Genomic DNA, 18528 nt, shown 5'->3' with positions numbered 1-18528 from the left:
CTGAGACCACATTCCATTTGCTAAGACCAGTAACTTTCCCCTCCAGACTTGCCCAGGATCCGACCTGCCAGAGAATTCCCCAGCGAAAGAGCCCACCCAGAGTCCTTTAAAATCTCTGACTGCCTATTCCTGGGTGCTGGCACCTATTTGGCGCTCAACCCATCTGGTTTCCAGGTGATCCAATAAATTTAAAATTCGTTACCATTCTCAGCCTCATGTGTTCCTCCTTCAGCGACCCTAACAAGTTCACTTTTAAGAATGCTGATCCACTAAATCAACCTATCATGAAGGATGGCTTTGGGGGTGAGCATTATAGATTCTTTGGTTTCAAATCGGGGTGTGCCACAGGTGTCCAGCCCTTGTCAGTGTCAAAAACTGACTTGGGTTGGGTTCCGCACTTCATTGTACTAATATTTTCTCCCCCATTCATAGATGAACTTTTTCTGAAATCTTTAAGAAGGGAGGCTATCAGCACTCAAGGAAATAAACCTAATATGGATGAGCAGAGAGCCCTGCTATCGTAAGGTGATCATAGGTGCCAGTTGGTTTAAGCAATTTATGCCACTGTCCCACTGTAGTTATTAGTAGCATCCGCTTTGGCTCAAAGCTGTGCCATTTTCGATGACATTGCATGAGGAAGCCAGAGTTTTGAGCTCCTCACCCTGTGGCCCTGGGGAGTTGGCTGTCCTTGAAGAAAGAGGCCACAGAGAGAACAGGGCAGGTCTGTGGTTCTTCAGCAGCATATAGGTCACCATCGCAACCAAGTGCCATCTGAATGCCAACCTCAGGATCATTTTCAAACGCGTTTGTGCAACACGACTATCAGCAATCAGTGAAGTGCAATTGAGTCATCAATGGCCACATTGCTGGTTATGTCAAAGATGGAAGAAATCCATCTTTTAAATGAAATGGAAAAAAATCATTTAAAAAGATGGTTCTGAGAGAATAAAATTACTTTCTCCTGTTTGGCTTTTCAACATCAAAACCAGGGATTGGAAGCCCAGCTATGACTGGGAAATGCTGCAGAAGCAAAACTGAGGGTCAATTAGAAAACAATCAGTTCCTCCCTAAGAAAAACAACCTCTTTGACACCTCCCTTTGTTGTGACAAATTGTTTGCCTTGGTTTTAGGAGAAATGATGCTTACAGGGTAAAAAATTAATTACATTCAGGTGTGCTGGGTGAGTGGCCCAGGGAAACATTTTCTTTTTTTTTCTGAACCACCGTCGTATTTTGATGAGCAAACAGGAAGACATATAGAGATATAAATATTAGATATTTATTGAGGAAGTTTTGTTGTCTCTAATTTAGATTGTATTTAATATATACATAAATTTTTATATATATATATATAAAATAAGGAACTTAAAGACCCCAGTGGACTGTTTGTGTTCATGAAAGCAGAGTCTAGAAATAGCTAAACCAACATTAACACTGTTGCCATGATTGATTAACTTAATGCACTAATTATTCATTAAAACTCTTCTACCCAGCCTCTGTCATCAATCAACAAATATTTACAAAACAGCTATTAGGTATGGGCAGGTTCCCACGCTGTGGTAAAATGCTAGGCAAAGGAAAAGAGAACAAACCCATTTCATCCTAGATAGGAAACTAAATGTAAAATGTTAAGTTATTTGGCTCTGTGTGTAGACAATCTGTAAAGTTAGAAACAAAAAATTAAAAGACCAAGTTGATTTACAGTGTATTTCAGTTACGTCAGAGAATCACAAAGTTGGTGATTAATGCAGTAGTAGTATGACAAATAAAAGGGATTGGATAGGGGGGTAAAGATGGAATAAACAAGGATTCCTTAATTCTTAAGAAAACCTCACTTTCTCAAGAAATCTACCATTGTTCTCATTCTATTTTTGCTCTGACTGAAGTGATGACATTTCCCTCCTAATTTCGGTTTTATGTTTACAGACTAATTCAAACTAACTTTTGTCACAAATGACCTGAGGTATTTAAAGAGATAAAAATATCCAAGACTGTGATGAAAATTCTCCCCTACAAAATGTTTTTATACTGATTTCTCCTCCAAAACTGTCTTTAATTGAAATATGCCAGCAAAACGTTTATTTTCTTTGTAGCTACACCATATCCTTCTATTCAAAAGTATTATAGTATTTGTGGTATACATTCTGCCTCTAAAGATGGAGCTTCTAGCTTAGCTTGAAAGTTTGAAACTGTTCAAGGAGAAAGAATAGCATAAGATGAAAAAAATAGTCTAGGTAATGTGTAATAATTTTTCAATGTTATCTTGAGTAGGGAGGGAAAAAAGGAACTTCTCTGAAAAATTTTTCTGACTGATGTCTCTATAGAGATCTGGACCTTGTACTCACTCATTTATAAAAAATATCACCTATTCATTTATGTGGGGCCTGGCAAGGAGAAAGGCAATTCTCTTGAGCTTAGGTCAATAAATCCTTGAAAAAAAATCTTTCCATTTTATAAAACGTAGATGACCTCACACATTAAAAAGGAATTTATTTTCTATACAGATTATTGGTATTCAATCATTAAATATCTTTTTTTCAATCATTAAATGTCTCTGAATAAACTCTATTACAATCTTCACGTAGACTTGGGATTGATTTTTCACACACACACATATCTATGTAAATATACATATGGTTATGCAATTTGGCAAATATGTATATTTGAGAAATCAGGCGAGGGCTGAGGATTGTGTGTTTTATCATGATTGTGCGCCCTATAATAAAAGTCATGACCAAGGTATGGAAAATAAACTGATTTATACGTATGAAAATATTCAAAATCTCATTGCACCTGTCTCATCATATCCCTTTCTCGGGACTAATGATGTAAAAATTCAGGATTAAAGATCAAAACCCATAAATCATAAACAAAATGACACCTGTTTTTCTTCTTATAAATCATTTTTCTGAAACCGCAATGTATAACAGGGATGATAGGTCAATCCATCATGCCCGGAGCTAAATTCAACATTCGTTTCCAAGGATATGCACATTTAGGGAGCTGCAAACGCTCATTAATTTCTTCACAGATATTTGAGACCACAATCAGCAATGGGGTAAGAAGCAAAAGGAATTTTCTAGAAGATGCTGGTTTTTATTTTAATGAGGAGAAAGAGCAGATAGGTAGTTCACTGATCTGTGAAATATGAGCAGCCTCCATCCTAGGAATTTTGTTGGTGTTGCTATTGTTGTTTTTTTTTAAAGTTTGTAACTAAGCAACATTTCCCAAGAAAACTATGATGATTAGGGTCTGAAGTCCCTTGAGCTGTATTTTCCTCTAACATATTTTAAATAAACAATAAATTCAGTTTGAGTTTGTAGCCTGGGAAATAAGGATCTGGAAATTCGGAAAGGATGAAGAAGAGAAAAAGAAAAGGGAGGTTAAGAGGAAAAAGGAAAAGGAGATAGAGAATGAAGCCAAAGATAAATTTATTGCTAGCCCCTAAAAGTTGGCCTCATTTAAAAAAAAACACATTTTTTTTAATTCTTTTTATTTCAATTCCCTTCCTCTTCTCTGCCCCCTTTGCCATTTTCTAAGCATCCAGGATTCACCAGCTCTAATCAAACTGTCCGACAGCCACTAACACACTGAGCTTCCTACATCACACAGATCACACAACTTGAATAGACAAGACCTGTCGAAATCTTAAAATCAGTGATTTTAAAACAGGCATGAAATTTTTTTTTAAATGTTAAGACAGAGAAAGACATCCCCCAAGGAAGTTGGTACAGTCCATGAGCCATTTATTTCTTCATTTAATTTTTCAATACTTATTTAAGTGTTTCTGTCCTTAAAAGGTACCAGTATGTCAGTTTTACCATCATTTCCCTTCTCCTTCCGGTGGTGTTTTGACTTCTATTGTAGAGCCTTAGAGATCTCTAAAATCTCCCAGTGACTGTGTTTGCTCATTTTGGTTATATGTTCCCACAATCTCTCTTATGTTAGGAAAAACAGCTCCTTCTGGGAGAAGCAGATGAGGGGCCTGATTTTACAGGGCGGGCAGGAAGAGCCTCATCTGTTATCCCCATTAATGCATACCCCTGCCAGACTATCTAGGTCAGAAGACATCCATAAAAATTTAATTAGCTGGTTAATCAGGTGGACAAAAGATCAAGTTGGATATATACAATTCTTCAAGGAAATGCTAATGAATTACCTCGGTATGCTCCTTATCAAACAACAATCAATTCCTAGAACCGGTCCGAGTTCATTGCACCCCAATATTTCTGCACCCAAGAGACAGAGACCCCTGCACCCCATGAGTGGTGTGTTTTTGGAAGAAAATTTTTTTGCAAAGCAAACTGCACTTATTAATTAATGATGACCTTATCACTTTTATTAATCGACACATCTACAACTACTAATCAGACTTTCCGATAGGCTATTTGCAGTCAGATCTTATGTGGCCAAAATTACTAGAAATTGCCTTAGTCCCAGGTTCTTCTTACAAAAAAAAATAACTTCACTGATTGCTATAGTAACATATTAGAAAATGTTCATTATTCAAGAAAGTCAAGTTACACACGCTTTTGAGAAATTATTTGAGGAAATTTAAAGTCTTACTTTACAATTATTATTTTATCACAAGCACTACATTGATAAATTTGACCTCAAACTATGTTGTTCAGCTGACAGGAGAAAGAATAAATGAAAAATATAAAAGGAAAACAAATGTAGCTTTGCAAAATTTCCTCCAGGCTCTCTGATTAGGTGTTCTTCCCTCCTTGTTGCTGTGCAGAAAATTCAAGGGCGGTAAAAACTGCCTCATCAGGCGCCTGATTGGAGGAACTAATTTAGACGGAACATGAATGTGCTCACTCAGAAGAGGAGGAAGGCCTTGCACAGCATGATATGTTCATATACACGTATCATTTCCTTTGAAGGGTTTCTAAGTAATTTTCAATCATAACATGCTCACTCCTTATACAAAATGCTATGTTTTTGTCTCGTCCAATCACAATGATTCACGGGACTGACATTATGGAGGATGAGTACATTTTACACAAATTTCCCAAATGTGATAGATAGTGCATTATACAAAATGTTTGACAACTTGAAAATAAGTAGCTTCGTGTATTAGCATATATTCATTCTACAAGTTCCTTTAGATCTCTATCAGATGGCAAACACTCTTTGGTCTGTGTCTACTGTTTGAGTTTCTACTACGCAACAGACACTGGAAAAACAAGAGCCAGACAGACACACATGTCCCTGCCCTCGTAAGGTTTAAGAATTAGGTTAATTACACACACAAAAAGGCTACATACCGAATGGCTCCAACTATACGACAATCTGGAAAAGGCAGAATCATGCAGACAGTAAGAAGATCAGTGGTTCCCAGGGAAGGGGAGGGGAGAGATGAGTGGAACACAGAGAATTTTTAGGGCAGTGAAAGTACTCTGAATGACATCGTAATGATGGGTAAATGTCATTGTGCATTTGGCCTCATGCACAGAATGTCCAACACCAAGAGTGAACTGGTTGTGAAAAATGAACCAATCTGTTGGGGGACACGTTGATAATAGGGGAGGCTGCTCAAGTGAGGGGGGGTAAGGGTATATGAGAAAAGTCTGAACCTTCCTTTTAGTTTTGCTATGAAAACTGCTCTAAAAAGAAAAAGGCCAAAAAAAAAAATAAAAAAAAAAACAACACTGTATAACTTAAGTATATATAATTTTTATTTTTAAATTATACCTCAATAAAGCTGAAAACATTATCACAAAAGTTTAACAGCAAAGAACTTCCTGACTATAACTTATGCTAAACATGGGTCTAAAAGGGATTAAAATGTTAATACTGACAGTATCATTTCTGGAAAATAAAGAGAGTAATATTCAGTGGTTGGGAATTGTATAGACATCATTATATAAACATTCAGCGGGCAAGAAATCCTGTGTGTATGTGCCTATGTGTACTCTCACATATACAGGCAACTATATTTAACACATCCAAAAAGAAGCTGAACACATTAAGTAATTAATGCTTGTCAGTTACTTTGAGTGAATGCCGTTTCGTCAAATGCTCTATCTGTGGTAATAATAATAATCAAGATAATGGGCTGTCCAATTAGGTGGGTTGTTTGCTACGGTTCTACAGCACAGCATATGTTTGCCCAGAGCGCAGATATTTAAGTTTTTCTGAAAAAGGGAGACAAGCACTCATTAATTTTAGAGAAAACGTCTCCAATGTGACAGACACACTGATTTCTATAATGATTCTAAAAGTGGCTAATACCTACAGCACAGTCAGGATTGCTAACGAGGAAGAGTGGAGCTCACTTCCCTCCACAATTACTTCCCTCAGGACTGAAATTCCTTGTACTTCACCCCCTCCGAGGAAGCCATGGGATTTCCCAGATCACTTGGCTCTTCCCAATGTCTTCCCTGCCTCATATCAGGCTGCCATGGCTGTAGGGAGTTACCTGATCATAAACTCATTTTATTTCATTAATAATCCTGAATGGTTCGGAGATATTTGGGGGAGCAGGTGTAAGAACAACAGGCCAATGGTATGTTAATTTCCTTGTCAACAGGACTTTCTCAAGAAAGGAAACTAATGGGCTTTGGGGGGAGGAATATTCGTTTATCTTTAAAATGCCCTCAGAAAGATGGCTCTGGTTAAGGATTACCTGGAGTAAATAAAACCTCAGGTCAGTGATTCAAGGCTCCCTGGAGAAGGCCACCTAAGCTACACAGCTCTGGCCTGAAGTAGAGGCGGTAAAAGGCTCCCCAGCCTCAGAGGAAACCCACAAATCCTACCTACAGACCTCATCGACTCGGACTCAAAGACCACGTCCAGTGTGGGGAAGCAAGGCCTGGTAAAATGTCCTTGGCCTCACAGACCTCGCTCTGCCTCCGTGTGCTACTTGACTGCCTGTGACCTTGGTCATCATGGACTGCTGGCACCACACCTAAACCCTTACCTCCCATCTCTTCTTCAGACAGACCAGCCAAGACCAGACCAGCCTTAGACCTCATCTCCCCCAGTACCTGATCACTGGCTACAAGCGTGAGGCACCCCACACCTGCTTCCCACCATTACACAACCAATCAGTGTCCAGACAGACAACAGGTATCAGCCTAGTCAGTTCTCTGTTCCTTATTAAAAAAAGATTGTTGCCAGGCCAACATGGCTTAGTGGTTGATCCTCAACCTATGAACCAGGAGGCCACAGTTCAATTCCCAGTCAGGACATTTACCTGGGTTGTGGTTCGATCCCCAGTAGAGGGCGTGCGGGAGGCAGCTAATCAGTGATCCTCTCTCATTGATGTTTCTATCTTTCTCTCCCTCTCCGTCTGAAATCAATAAAAAGTATGTTTGTTTGTTTTTAAAGATTGTTAACTTGCCAATTGGAGAGACAGATGCTCCCCTGCCCTCCCCTGTGCCTGGACTCCACCAATTCCACATGTTGGAGTCTTTCAATTGAAAAACATACCCTCTCACTACCAATGTCTCTGTTTTTCAACACATTTTATTTGCAAGTGTCAGAAACCACCTCACACTAGTTTTAGCAAATGTAGTGAATTTATTAATTCCTATAACGGGGAAGATAGGCAACAGAATCTGGCTTCAGGCCCCAGGATCACATAAACCAGGAGCCCAGGTGGCTGCTCGTCTCCCTCCAGCCATGGCCTTGTCTCACTCTCCTCTCTCCCTATGCTCAACCCTGCCTCCATCTCCAGGCAGTTGCTCTGGTTACAGAAGAATGCAAACTTTGCATTGTATATATTTAGGTTTACAGATTGCCCGGAGCGTGTGATTAACAAGCCACTGCAGTAGGGAGAGATGGCTGAATCGGATTATCAAAAACACTGACTTTTTTTTTTAATAGGATCTGGGACAATGGACCCACAGTGAGACAGAAAGGAAGAAAAATAACCTGTGGGCCCTTGTATGTCTTAAGTGGTAAACAAGCAAAGCTTTCTGTGAGTTGTCAAGAATCCTCAGGTTATTTTATGACAAGGTTTCAAATACATTAAAAACTTACTTTAACATAGTAAATATACAGGAAGTACATATTCAAAAAAAAAAGGAAAGAAAAATCTCTAGGGCATGGCTGCTGTTCTGTCTTCTCTAGATTTTCAAGGCATTTATACAGAAACATCAGGAAAAAACTCCACCCACAGGAAAAGAAGAAAAGGTGAGATTATGTAGTAAAATACCACTTATGTTAAAAATTTGACATAGCAAAACCAAAGCGATACAAATTTAGTACTTTAGAATGGTCTTTTGTAGACTTTAGTTTTGATTTATAGAAATCAGCATTTCTCTTGAGCTGATTTCTAATCTTAATTCAAAGTTATATATATATAACATATCTCTATCTACATGTAGATATATATCTACACACATGTCTATCTGTATTCGAGAGCAAAGCTTTGGCCCTTTGTCTATCTGTATTCGAGAGCAAAGCTTTGGCCCTTTGTCAGAGGGGAGCAGGAAGGTCAGGAATTACGGAGAATTTGATTAGGAAATGGCAAAGACTCGAGATACACTAGTTGAGGGCTGGTGGGAGTCTTCAAAGAATCGAAGGGCTCAACCTCAAATTGCAATTTCAAATTAACCTGTCTTTTCTCTTCAGGGACAACATAATGAAAGCAATTTGGCAGAAACATGACCTTTGATCCTTGAGGCCTATTAATACTTCCCTTTGAGGAGTAGATGAGTCTTTTGAGAAAAGACTATAATGAACAATCAAACCATTTGTCTAGGCAGAACGGCCCCTGAAAAGCAAAGGGATGCTAATGAACGAAGACAGTGAAATGGTGAAGAAGTCTGGGGATTGCCCACAGAAAGGCCTGGCTTCCCCTCTAGTGCCCAGGCTGAGTGTGGAGATAGTCTTCATTCTGGAACTCTGAGCTGCGTCAGGTCACCGTGCAGACCAAGTAATTGTGTTGTTGACTGGGGCGAGGTCACATGTCCTTCCTAGCTCAGAAGCAATGCCGCATGGCAGCCTGGTTAGGGCTGATTTCCTGTGACAGGCTTGGAGTCTGGATCAGCAGCAGTGTGACCACATGCAGGAAGCCCTGGTGGCCCAGGCCAGCAGGTGCAACCTGGGAGAAAACTGTCTTGGGGGGTGCATGAGCCCAGGAGCACACATGGCAATCCTGACAGACCTAACCACAAGCCTTTCTGTAACTCCATATAGTGCCTTTGTAATGTGGGCAAATCACTGAATCTCTCTGAGCTCCTGTTTCTATTCTTATAATGGAAACAACACACACAAGACGTTAGCACAGAACAGACTTCACAAACATTTTTCTCCTTTTCCTGTAAATCTACCTACTATGGGAAAAAAGTTACCTAAAACATAATATTACAGAAGCATTTATTTAACAGCAAATTATGGATTAAAACGTAAGGCGCAGTTCTACTGAGTCATCAATAAGAAGAGTGTTTCCACTGTAAACATAGCTGTCTGCTGACTAAAAAATAGACATTATGTTTCATTATATTTATCTGCCATCAATCGGCACTATTTCTCAACAAGTATAAAGTTTTAGTTACGCAAGACAAATATGTTCTACATCAGATGCACAACAGTGTCTGAAGTTAACAACACGGTATTGTGTGCTTTGAAATATATGTTAACAGTATAGATCTCATAATAAGAATTCTTACCACCAAAAGCAAAAACAGCTAAAACCATAAAAAGAAACCAGGAAATTGTTGAAGGTGAGAGATCGGTTTAGTAGCTTGATTGTCGTGATGCGTATGTCCAAACTCATCACAAAGCATGCATTTAATCTGTACAATGTTGTATATTTCAAGTATACCTCCATAAAGCTTAACAAGTATCTCATTGAATTTCTAAGTTTCCACTAAAATCAGTTATGAAATTCAGAGCTCTCTCACAGGTATTATAACTTCATATAACCAAGTTCCTGCTGGATATTTACTTATAATAAAGACAGCCTTAATGACATTTAAGTTAATTTCACTTATTTAAAGTTTTAACTAAAAAAAAAAAGCTTCCTTGATATTTTTAATCCAGATATATTTGGTATGAAGATGTAATTGCAATTTTAAATTAACTTGTCTTGTTCCTTCAGGGACAACATAATGAAAGTAATTTTGTAAAAAACTGACCTTTTCTCTATAGTCTTCAGCAAGACATGCCCCACCAAAATTATGCAATATTCTAGGTTCTTTTTTTCTGGGGGAAAAGGTGTATGTTCAACCCACTACAATTTCACAGCATTTCTCTTGAGCTGATTTCTAATCTTAATTCAAATATATGCGTCATTTACATTTAAAATCAAAACATCAGACCAAGCAGCAAGTGTAGGGATACTTCTTCCTAAGCAGAGTTCACCTTTTCACCAAGGCCTGACTGGAAGCACAGCCCTGAGCCCTTAACAATGGTGCCCATGTGTGCTGTTGGAGAGTTATTCTGGGTGACCTCTTTTGAGTCTGTATTTCCATTCACCTCAGGTCAATGTTATGGCTGATTAGAACGTAGCAGGATAGAGGTTGGGATTTGAACCCCAAGATTCTGATTTCAGGGTTTATGCTTCCCTCAGGGCACAGACCTAGGCTGCGGGTTTGATACCTGGTCAGGTAGTGTACAGGAGGCAAACGAACTGATGGATGTTTCTCTTGCATCTCTCTCTCTTTCTCTCTCTCTCTCATCAATAAAAAACATATTCTCAAGCGAGGATTTTTTTAAAAGTGATTAAGCACAATTCATTATTCTTTTTTGAATATATATATAGGTTAATCCTCTCTGGAGGATATTTTTCCCATTGATTTTTTAGAGAGAGTGGAAGGGAGGGGGCAGGGGGAGAGAGGAGAGGGAGGGAGGGAAGAAGAGAGAGATAGAAATGTTGATGTGAGAGCGCCACATCAATTGGTTGCCTCCCCAATGTGCCCCAACAGGGGTGGGGAACCTGCAACCCAGGTACATGCCCTTGACCAGAATCGAACCCTGGACCCTTCAGTTGCGGCCAGGGCCACAATTCACTATTCTTAGATGCTACATTTGAGTGACCCTAGGAATCAAGGAAAACAAAAGCATCCACACAACAATATGCTTTGCATTTGGCAACAGGAGCTCTGTGTTGAGAATCTAAACGACGAAGCAGTGGGTGTTGGAAGCAAGCTGGCTGGCTCCCTCTATGCACCACCTAAAGTGTCGCAAGGCAGCATCAGTGCTAAACATTCAGTCACATGGCATTGCATCAGGGTAGCCTGTCACTCAAAGTAAAAGCCTGCATCGTCTTCCAGGGGAGCACACACATTCTAGGAAAAGCTGAAGCAGAAATTCAGCTCACGTTTTAGCAGAAGATGGTGAAATGGGTTTTCTGTGTTCCGTGTGCATCTCTGCTCACGACAGAAATCGACATGTTTCTTTAGCAAGATCCTCTCCCTGATGTAACACCTGTTTTGTTGCTCAGTGTATGCTAATTACAGGTGGCAGTCATTCACAACACGTTTAGTTAGTGCAGGGATCTGAAACCTTTCCCCCCAAACCATGTGTGTGTGTCTGTGCCCGTGTCCGTGTGTGTGTGTGTGACAGCTCATGATACTGTTATGTTAATTCTGTTTCTCATAATAGAACATGCCCTGATTTGGTAATGGCATTTTACAGCAGACTTATCTGATAAGAAAGCAGACATACATTTTTGATGTGCATTGATTTTTATCATTTGCATAATTGCTGGTAGACCAAATATTGGAACTGCAGTTGAAACCTAAAAGGGTGGCATTTTAAATTCATCTGCATAGACAGCCACTTCAGAACCGAGAAAGAAATTGTCTTTCCTAAGAAAAGAGAGAACATCTTCTGGTAAATATCTACGGAAAGCATTTTCCAAAACCTAACGCTCCTTGTTGAAAAAGAGCCATTCCTCCATAGGCAGGTCCCTGGTTACAGGTTTGAATCTGTAACAGTCACATACAAAGGGGTGTGTTTTCTATTCCATGGAACTGATTTCAGACAAAATTCACACATTTTCCCCCGTTTTGTCTTTGAAATAAAATGAAACCACTTAAGCGACTAAGGTGGAATCATGTTAAACAGACGAGAAAAGGACTGCAAGGCTTTTAGGAAACTGTCTGTCCATGGTCTCTGGTCCAGGTGGAAAAAACTGTGGCAGCTAAAAGGGCCCTCAGCTCGTTTCTAAAACCAGCTTTAGGCCCGGTCGGCCTGGCTCAATGGTTGAGCCTTGACCCCAGAACCAGGAGGTCATGGTTCGATTCCCGGTCAGGGCACATGCCCGGGTTGCAGCTCCATCCCCAGTGGGGGGCATGTAGGAGGCAGCCAATCCATGATTCTCTCTCATCATTGATGTTTCTCTCTCTCTCCCTTCCTCTCTGAAATCAATAAAATATATTAAATTTTTTAAATAAAAATAAAATAAAATGAGCTTCAGGCCCTGCATTGCTCTGCAGTGATGCATCCTGGGCAGCATGATTTTGTTTTTCTAAGTTGGTTCTTTCTAATAGAAGGGATAGTGGAGGCCATTACAGGAGGAGGAAGAAAGGAAGACGACTAAATGTTGTAATGGGATTGACGGGGCAGCCTCTTGTCAAGCGAGGAAGAAGGCCCCACGTCCTAACCGAGAATGCAAACTGGGAGTCCCAGGAAGCTCAGCTGATGGTGAACAGATTGTAACTACGGGTGAGCCTGTTCCATGGAACTTCGCTTTACTGCACGTCACAGGTGCGGTGGGGTTTGTTGCTGTTGGTTTTGTTTGTTTGCTTTTTACAAACTAGAGGCGACATGCTTCACCAGCAAAAAGATTACAACACGCTTTATTGCAACACTGGCTGTACTACCTGGCCTGGAAGCGAACCCACAGTCACTCTTGGGGTGTGCCTCCCTGGAAAAATCTAAAGGATCCGTGTCTGTCACCGATACGTGGTATTACTCATTAATGAATGAACAAGGATGCTGCTAAAGAAAACCTAACTACAACGCTCTAGCATGACTCGTCCACTGCTCTCCTAAGGCGTGACCACAGGCTGTGAGGCCAACCCCACAAGTGTCTCTCTTACCTGCTGCAGGTTGAAGGTGTGACGTGGGTCTCCCGGGCCTGATTCAGGTCCTCTGCTGGGCTGGTTACGCTCTGGAGGGTCTGGGGAGAACATTCTGTGGCCTTTCCCGACTCTTCCAGGCCACCCACGTTGCTTGGTTTTTGACCCCCACCCCTTCTTCTGGCCTCAACACCAGCAACGCATCTCCCTGACCAGCAGAGTTTTCTCCTCTTCCTCTCTGATCTGAGCGGTGGGAGGTGCTGGGCTTTTAATGAGTCACATGACCAGATGGGACTCACCTGGATAGTGCAAGCTACTCTCCCCACCTGAAAGCGTTTATCTCTAACAGTATCTGCGAAGCCCCTTTCACCGCGGAAGGAAATTTATTCACAGGTATAGATGTTTAGGTGGCCGTTATCCTGTGTTTCAAAGACGTTAGTGTTTGTTGGTTTTTCCCCCAGTGAATTTAAATTCTCTTCAACAGAATATTTTAAAAGTCCTGTTCAGTTGCTGTCTACCACAAACCAGCCTATATAGACACCGATTTGCTTACCATTAAAAACAAACATAATAAAACATAGGTTATTTTACATTACAGGTTAACAGTAACTAAATTCCAACACATTTGGAATGTCTAGTCGTGACTAGTTTTATACAGTCGAGATGGTGGATGATCATTTCACTTCTGGTAAAATAATAAGCCAGACTTTCTAAGAAATTACTAAATAGGGAATCAAATTCAGTGACAATCGCCATTTGTTCCATCTGCTTTTGTGTGAAATTCTTTTGAGAGACAAAGCCCGAAGCATAAAACTAATATAATTGACCAACGTTAAAAATATAACAAAAAGCTAACCTGATATAGCTAGCCCAACATTTTCAATAAACAAGACACTTACACAGGGCCGATTCCTGGCGAAAGTCCTCAGAAGTCAAGGTCGAGAGTACTGCCCACACCAATGTTCTCATATAAGGTCTTTGAGGCCCATAATGAACCATTTCAACGCAGCATCACTCCTGCCTCCTAGGACATAGGAAGAGAGCGTCCTTAAGTAACACCAGATCATTGCATGGGGTTGGTTCTTACATTTGCTCTGTATTTACAGAAACTCTGAGTAGGAAGCTAGGATTTAACCCAGTTCTGTGATGGTCCAACTTGGCCCTGCAGTGACTGTCGAATTCATACATTCCTAGTTGGATGTCCAGATCCACGTTGTGACTTGACATTGTAATAGTTAATAAAGAGCATAAAGGAAATAAGGTGCTAGAGAAAAAATCCAACTGCCTGGACACTGTGTTTCTTGAGCAAGGACAGTCAAGCTTTTGGAGAGTGGAGAAAATGGAAAACTCGTCTAGTCCTCGACATGGTTACTTTGTAAATCAAAGCAGGCCTTGACAGTGCAGAAAGTTCCCGTTGTTCGACATTATCCCCAAACCATGGAATCAATAGGATTGTCTTCAACAGGAATGCAATGTATTTGTCAGCTTGGCCTTTTAAACTGTGGTCCAACAGCACACTTGATGTAAAAGCAATGCTTATTCTGAAAGCAATTGAAGAAAAAAAGGAGGTAGTGTGTGAAGAGTATTAAGGAGAAATCTTTATGCTGGCATACATTTTGTTGGAGTTGTTGACCCTTCATTTGTTTTATCCCCTAAAGTTATGACGTAGCCAGGATTCATACAACTCAGCTCATCAATACAAAGCAAAGAATCTAAACCTGTGCCGAAAGATTTGGAGATCTGAGGTAAGGTTTCTTGGGAATGGAGACCTGGGACTTTTAGTAATTTATTTACTTGTCAGAGAAATCTGTCTGAATTTCTTGATGGCTATCACCTAAATCACCACACCAAGGGAATTACCTAGATCCTAGCCATCTGCTATTTTATTTACAAGGTATTGATTCCAAGAATAAATGATGTCATATTGCTTCCCATGTTCAATGTAACCTTGAATAAGCCCTCAAAAATCAACAATGGAAAACCAAACCTAAAGTTGGAAAATTATGATCAAACCTATTTATGTGCCCATTTATATCACAGGAATTATCAGATGTTTCTAAGACTGAATCTGCCAAAACAGACCTTCCTGATAAGAATGGGTACTAAACAGAGTTTAACAAACTTTGATATACTTCTCTTTATCCCTTTTAGTTTGTTTTTCAAGATGTATTAATAAGCATCCATTTTCACATGTCTTACATAGTAAGTAAATAATACTGAAAGGTCATATTATAAAACATCCATATTTCAAGAGCTACATAAAATACATGCCAATTAATGTCATTCTATCCCCTCCCTCAAAGAATGAGTTGAATTAAAAAAAGAAAAACTAATAAAACCACAAAAAACAAACTCCTACATCTTAATGCAACCTACCTCAATCTTCAGAATAATGCTACTGAGATATGGGAAGTAAAATTATATGTGCAGGACTTGGTCATTTGTGCACACTTCCCTGGGCTAACCACCAACCTAGGCACTAAACTTCCGTTTTATCTTCCTCTGAAGGGGAACACTTCTTCTCTGTAAGACCAGTTTATGTTTTAATGATCACAGGATACTTGCTTAAGCTCTCCCTGGCGCTCAAGACCCATGCCAGTCAATACATGACTTCTGGCTTAGCTCACTACACTCGGTGCAAACAACTGCATTTGTGTGGCAAGACATCTTAAACTTGCTTTGTTCTCTGAGACATATCTAGACTCACCATGCAATCTCTTACTCTGAAAAAGAATCTTTAATGTATTCATTACCTAAACAGCTAGATACAGTCAGACACCCAGATGTATCATGTCCCATTTCTCAAATCTAATTTTAAAAGGTTTTTGATTATGATTATGTAATTTTTAAAGCAATTGAATATAACTTTAAAAAATCCTACATAATAAAAGCCCAGCGACCAAATGGCAGAACAAGCAGAACGACCAGTCGCTATGATGCACACTGACCACCAGGGGGCAGACGCTCAATGCAGGAGCTGCCCCTGGTGGTCAGTGTGCTCCCACAGGGGGAGTGCTGCTTGGCTGACTGGGATGAGCAGCACTCCCACAGCTGGCAATCCCTGCAGGCCACGCCCCCCACCAGTGCACAAATCCTGTGCACTGGGCCTCTAGTAATAAAATGAAATAAAAGGCCATTGATTTCCCAGTCCTATGGCACTCAACTCCCACCAAATATTCCCATGAAAATAAATTAGAAGATCAATGGAAAAGGAGTGTTTAGTATAATGTGATAGTTTATTAACTCATGGGTGCTGTGTGGTGATACCATTGTAAGGATCTTGGTAACTCATGAGAATGCTCAGCTCACAAGACTAACCAGTGTATTAGGGGGTACCATAAAGTTTAATGTAAATCCTGTCATTGCTTGCATATCAGAGAATACGCAATAAGTAACAGGGAGGGAAGGAGTGGTGAATATTAATATAAATGTCTGATTGCACTTATAAAAATATAAAAAACATCAAATTTTGAAACATTTTAATTCATGTCTGAGTTGTAATAAGATGTCAAAGAGCCCTGCTGGTGTGGTTCAGTGGTTGCCCGTCAACCTATGAACCAGGAGGTCACAGTTCGATTCCTGGTTGGGAAACATGCCCAGGTTGCAGGCTTGATCCCCAGTGGGGGGCATGCAGGAGGCAGCCAATCAATGATTCTCTCTCATCATTGATGTTTCTATCTCTCCCTCTTCCTTCCTCTCTGAAATCAATTTTCAATCTGCATCACCCCATCCGAGTACATTTCAAGAAGTTTGTCAAGTGGACCCTTGGGAGACACTGGGCACGTGTGTGTAGAATAAAATGTAACCCATCCTAGGACCCTACCTAGATCCAATTTACAAAAAATGGACCAAACAAGGAATTATTTTTCACTAGGATTTTAGGTTTCTTTGATGAGCTTTTAAATGTTTGTTTATGAATCATTAACCACTTAACAAAAAGGCTGAAGGATTGTAGGACTTAATACTGCGTATATTACCACTGAGGGATAATCAAAAATGAATGTAAAATGCCCCTGTTGCATGGGTCAAACGTAAAAGTTAGGACACAAAAAGTTCAGTTTATGCAGCACTTTTTGATAAACACAAAGTAAGTTATACCAAAATTATGGGGAAATTATTAAATCTGATTTTGCTTCTTTAAAAATGTCTGTCCTCTCTTAATCATAAAATAAAGTTCATTTGTTTAAAGGACTTTAAATGCAGTACTTTAAATATCACCTATTAAGCAAGAAAAATGATAAAAATAATTATAATTGTGTTTAGTGATTCTATTTTGTTTGCAGCTATTCCTGGTTTTCTCTTCCAAATTATTTATTCTCTTGAATGGAGTATAGATAGATCACTATTGGTCAAAGGAAGCCCCAAATGATGAAAGCATTCCACCATAATGCAATGACGGGACACTTCAGATTATAATGCATTTGCACCAGACTCCAATCGCTAGCCTTTTCTTCCTTTGAGAAAATGTTGCAAATAGGTTTCTTCCAAGAATGTATGAGTCAGGACGGTAATAAAATAAGCAGATATTTTTCATAATAAAACTCTGCCTTTATGACTCTTACAAACAAAACAAAAAAACTTTCTCTATTTCCAACTCTGTATATCTGGTTCCCATTCCAGACATCAAAATTTCCCTCTTAAAAAAAAAAGATGGAAAAGAAGAGAAAAAGGGGGGGAAGAGAGGGAGAGAGGAAAGAAGAGAGGATGCAGAGATAGGAAAGGTGATGCTGACGACCATGAGCCTCAGTACTAGGAAAGACCATCTTAGGCAGAAGCATCTTATTTAATTCGCAGCCAAAAGAAAAACCAAGCCAGCACGTTCTGTAAACGGTTTGATCTAAATAAAGTAAAACCCCAATTGTTATTTCGTAATTGTTTGTAATGTGTTCCTTAATAGTACAATTATCGTGTAGTAATCCCATCAAGGGTTTGCAGGAAATTTACCCTGCTGGCCATGTTCTTTACCTAAAAAATGCTAATGCAAACCTCAGGCTGAGAATTGTGACATATTGATCTATGGGCTGGCAAACTGCAGGTTAGCAGAATTGCACATTCTGCAGGTCAAACAATCCTCGGTATTCCAAAGCAATATTCAGGTGTGCACAGCTGCTCTATACGTAAAGTGTCAGCCTGTGGTTTCATCCACTCCATAAATATGTATTGAGCCCCCTCTGTGTGGCAAGGATTGCTTTGGGGACCTGGGACACTGTGGTAAACAAGGCGTAGCTTTTGTAGGCAGAGCATTTATTCAAGGAAATACTTTGTCTTCTGAATTAAGGGGGTGATTCTTTTTAAAAAAAAAAATTTTAGTTTTAAATCTTTATTGTTGAAAGTATTACATATGTCCCCTTTTCCTCCCATCGACCCCCTCCAGCCCACCCCGTCCCCCCCCCCAGGCCCTCACCACCCACTGTCTGCATCCATGGGTTATGCATACAAGGTCTTTGGTTGATTGCCTGCCTCCCACACAGGCTTCCCCGACTTTCTTCCGAGATTCCGCGCTCTGTTCCATGCTTCCCTGTCTCCGGATGCTCTCCGGTTATTTTGGA

Source organism: Myotis lucifugus, unplaced genomic scaffold (genome assembly GCF_000147115.1).
Source record: "Myotis lucifugus unplaced genomic scaffold, Myoluc2.0 scaffold_133, whole genome shotgun sequence".
Classification (NCBI taxonomy): Eukaryota; Metazoa; Chordata; class Mammalia; order Chiroptera; family Vespertilionidae; genus Myotis; species Myotis lucifugus.
Note: the sequence above shows the minus strand (reverse complement) of the source record.